At 42.8% G+C, this 5,000-nt stretch overlaps 1 protein-coding gene across 1 annotated transcript in view; it reads right to left on the bottom strand.

The window, feature by feature from the left end:
- LOC137632055 (carbohydrate sulfotransferase 10-like) overlaps nt 1-5,000 on the bottom strand; it is a 26,478-nt gene that overhangs the window by 20,761 nt on the left and 717 nt on the right. The gene's annotated exons all lie outside the window — the stretch shown is intronic.

The following is a 5,000-nucleotide window of genomic DNA, read 5'->3' as shown; positions in this document are numbered from 1 at the left end:
TGAAACTACTGCTCTTTGTCAGTACAAGAGCCTTTGCCTGGTTTCAGTGTGCAGAGGTCCAATCCCGGCGCCAAGGGCGTGACTCTGTCAAGCACAAAAGTAGACTATGCTCTCGCAGTGATCCCCGAGGACACTTTCCCAGAAATCTCTGATCACCTTTACGAGAGAGGAGACACCTCAATAGAATACGACCCCATCAAAGCATAACTTCCTGGAGCAGTACTCACAATCACCAGGTGCCCATATAGCCAAACTTTTTCAGCTTTCAACCACCGTTGGAATACCACAAAGGCTTCACTCGCTCTCTGGGTAATGACCAGTATAGTTCACCTGCATCCTCCCGCAGACGGCTCTCCTTGGGAGGAGATGACCAAAGTCAATACCCTTATGGACAGCCACTTCATCACCTCCAAGACAGCAATCAACACCTCTACTCCGGACGAAGTGGACTTCTATTCAGCATGTGTTAGGACACAGACATATACCCTGTGACGTGTTGAAGCGGCGACAAAGCTACCCACCACCCACCCCTCGCTCACTCCCCAATCAACATCCTCTAGAACTTCTCACTGACACCCATCGGCAACAGTAATGCTACCTACTACCACTCCAGATTTGGGGCTGCTGCGAAGAAATATGCAAACAGTCAGTGGCTAAAAAACATGTAAGTAGGCCATTGCTTGTGGCAGTGGCCTCCCCTGTCACAAATCTTTTCCTTTCACAAGATGCAGGTAAGAGCATGCGATTTTTGGTTGACACAGGTGCTTGCTATTATCTTCTGCCAAGGCCACTCTCCAGGACATGGCATAGTCTGTCTAAGTCTGCCTGGTTGCTGCCAACAGATCTCTGATACCCACCCACAGTTGTGAAAACCTCACATAATCATTGAGAAGTGGAAAATACAGTTGGGAGTTATCGTTGCTGACGTCAAATTGCTAATCCTCGGTGGAAATTTCGTCTCACATTTCCACTTCCCGGTTGATGTTACTTACCGACGGTTAATAAAGGCAGACTTACACGTCGACATCTCTTCAACCTGCTCCCTCTGACCTAATTCTCTACATACATCAGTACACTTATAGATACCTGTGCCCTAGGAAGTTTTCCGTCCAGACCTTTGTCAAACATCCATGGTTCCCACCAAACATGGTATTTATCACCATATCAAAAATACGGGGGTCCAGTGTTCGCCAGATTATATCGGATGGCACCGGATCGCTTGGCAGCCACGAAATAAACGTTTGGCAAAAGGGACAAAAATGAGCCTCTGTCAAAAGGCCTCAAGCACATGGTCATCACCCTAATACATCGTCTTGAAAAAAGATGGCTCTGTGTTTATGTAGCAATTACAGACGCCTGAATGTGCTGACAGAACCGGATCACTATCCGCTCCCAAAACATCACCGACCTGACATGCTATTTCCCCAAAGCGAAGGTTTTCTATGCATTCAACCTTCAGAAGGGGTGTTATCAGGTGCCCATGAAGCAAGAACACATCCCCAAGACCACCATCACCACCCACTTTTGTACATACACCTTCAATTACTCCTTTTTTGGCCTTCATAATGCTGGGGCTACTTTTCAATATCTCATGGATCGCATCTTAGGGGAGCTCCTCTTCTGTGTATGTTATATGAATGATATACTTGTGGCATCTTCCTCCAAACAGGAACACCTTTGTCGCCTGCGCATCATGCTCAACCTCTTACAACAGAACAGCATTGTAGTGCGGTACGACAAGTGTACCTTCACCGCCAACGAAGTATCGTTCTTAGGGTGGCATATCACTCCTAAGGGGATCCAGCCGCTCCCTGAGATGGTAGCAGCCGTTCAGGACATCTCTAAGCCTTCAACCATCAAAGCAATGGAAGAATTCTTGGTCCTGATCACCTATTATCAGTGTTTCCAGCCAGCCATTGCCACCACTCTTGCTCCTCTCCTCATGCCTATTTCATGTGCAAGCCAAAAGACTTGAAGTGTGGTCCCCTTCAAGAAATGGCCTTCTGCAATGCAAAGAATGCCCTATCAACCACTACTGCTCACACTTTTCCCATGCTACATGCCCCTTTACTTCTCTCCAACAATGCTAGTGAATTCGCTACTGGTACAGTACTCGAGCAGGTGGTCAACAGCTTGCCCCTTTTTCAGTAAAAAATTGCCCAAGGCATAATCTGGTTACTCTACCTTGGACCGTGAATTGTTGGCGGTACATTTGTCTCTCCATTACATTCGCCACTTCTTAGAAGGCACGCCCTTCATCATTCGCATGGACCACATACCTCTGGTGTACGCCTTCATTCGACAGTCAGACGTCTGGTTCCCCAATCAACGCCGACATCTCTCACACTGTGGCTGAATACAATTGCACCCTTCAATACATCCCTGGTAAAATGAATCCCGTTGCCGATGCCCTTTTAAAAAAACATTCACCACCATTCATCTTGGATTGGATTACAATGCCTCAGTAGAAGCCCAATAAAAAGATCCATAGTACCAGAGTATCCAGAGTATCATTCTGTTCGTAAGACATCGCCCTCGATGACTCTCACACCACCCTCCACTCTGACATCATTACTGGCAGACCACGACCATGGTTACCTGCTCCTTTGTGCCGACAGGTGTTTGATTTCATTCATGACCTTTTACATCAATCGTGCTGATCTACTGCATGGCTACTAAAGACAAAGTTCCTTTGGCACGGTATTATTAAGGATGCTAAGAATTGGGTCTAAGCCTGTACTTCATGCCAAACCTCAAAAGTACATCGACACATGGATTCAGGAGTACCTTTCCTCAACTGCTGCATTGTTTTGCCACATTCATGTCGACGTAGTAGGTCCCCTACCCACATCACAAGGACATCATTGCCTGATTACCATCATCGACCGCTCCACTCATTTTACTGAAGCCATTCTCACGGAAACTGCAATGTCCGCCTCTCTCAGGATGCATAGTGAGATTTGTTATCTCTGACCATATCACTTCTGACAGGGGTACCACTTTCACCTCTTAATTGTGGACATCATTAGCGAATCTCCGAGGAATCACCCTATATCAGATAACCGCCTAAAACCCTGCTGCCAACAGAATGGTTGAATGTTTTCATTGCACCTTCAAAGAAGCTTTGATGTCCTGTGGCAAGGACGCCAACAGGTTTACTCAGCTTCCCTGAGTCCTCCTGGGACTAAGGACTGCTCCTAAAGATGCTCTGGATGTCTCAGCAGGTGAAATGGTGTATGGTGACCTGTTGGTCGTCCCTGTCGATTTTTTCTGTCTACATCTTCCTCGGACAATCTCCAGACCCTATGTCATGTAATGGGAAAATTTATTCTATGCTGCCAGACTTATATGACTGTAGCTAAGCAACACATACTGACAGATTTGCACTCTGCAGCACACATTTTCCTGTAAAACAACGCTAACAAGCCTCTGCTAACACCCCCACCCCCTCTACAAAGGCCCTTTCCTTGTAATGCATCACAATCCAAAGGCTTTCTTAATCTATATTCGTGGCAAAGAGAACTGGATCTCCATTGATTGCCTAAAACTTGGGTATCTCCTGCACTCTGACCCGTCTATAGTACCCATCTAAAGAGCAGGGTGCCCCATTTTATATGTATGTCTCTTTAGATGGGGGAGCCATATACAGCATGTGTTTCACACGCGCTTGTATGCTATAAAAGTATTTTTTTAAATTTTTTTTTTCAACAAAGACTGTTTAAGACTCTCTTTTCATGAATTATTTTGTTTGAATTTTTGTGACCTTTGTTTCCTGAACCTGTTGAAATAATGTTAGTTTCTTTCTCTTTGTTTCTAGTTACTACATAACGGCTCACCCTCACAATATACTGTAGGTAGTAGGTTAGCCAGGGCGCCACCCACCCGTTGATATACTACCGCTAGAAAGTTATGGGGTCCTTTGACAGGCCAGACAGTACTACATTGGATCCTTTTCTCTTGTTACGGTTAATTTTCCCTTTGTCTACATATACACCGAATAGTCTGGCCTATTCTTTACATACTCACCTCTGTCTTCATACACCTGACAATACTAAGATTACCAAACAATTCTTCTCCTATAAAATGGTTAACTACTGCACTGTAATTGGTTAGTGGCCACTTTCCTCTTGGTAAGAGTAGAAGAGATTCTATAGTTATGGTAAGCACCTCTTTTGGGAGGACACTCCAAACTCAAACTATTGTTCTCTAGTCTTGAGTAGTGCCATAGCATCTGTACCATGGTCTTCCACTGTTTTGGATATAAGTTTTTTTGCTGGATGGTACACTTGGGCACACTATTCCATCTTATTTTCTCTTCGTCTTGTTTTGTTAAAGTTTTCATAGTTTATATAGGAAATATTTATTTCAATGTTACTATTCTTAAAATCTTCTATTTTTTCTTGTTTTCTTTCCTCACTGGGTTACTTTCTCTGTTGGAGCCCCTGGGCTTATGGCATATCCTGCTTTTCCAACTAGGGTTGTAGCTTAGCAAGTAATAATAATAATAATAATAATAATAATAATAATAATAATAATAATGATAATAATAATAATAATAATAATAATAATAATATAGTAAGCAATTCTTCTAGGAGAACATTCCAAAATCAAACCATTGTTTTCTGGTCTTGGATAGTGCCACAGCCTCTGTACCATGGTCTTTCTCTTTCTTGGGATAGAGTTCTTTTGCTTGAGGGTACACTCGGCCACTCTGTTCTATCCTATTTCTCTTCCTCTTGTTTTTTTAAAGTTTTATTTTATATATGCAATATCAATTTTAATATAGTCACTGTTCTTTAAATATTCTTTATATATGTGTGTGTGTCTGTGTGTGTGTGTTTCTCTCTCTCTCTCTCTCTCTCTCTCTCTCTCTCTCTCTCTCTCTCTCTCTCTCTCTATATATATATATATATATATATATACTGTACATATATACATGTGTGTAGTATATATATATATATATATATATATATATATATATATATATATACTGTATATAT

Source organism: Palaemon carinicauda, chromosome 40, assembly GCF_036898095.1.
Source record: "Palaemon carinicauda isolate YSFRI2023 chromosome 40, ASM3689809v2, whole genome shotgun sequence".
NCBI classification, from domain to species: Eukaryota; Metazoa; Arthropoda; class Malacostraca; order Decapoda; family Palaemonidae; genus Palaemon; species Palaemon carinicauda.
The sequence above is the reverse complement of the archived record's forward strand: the minus strand, read 5'-3'. Positions and strand labels throughout refer to the sequence as shown.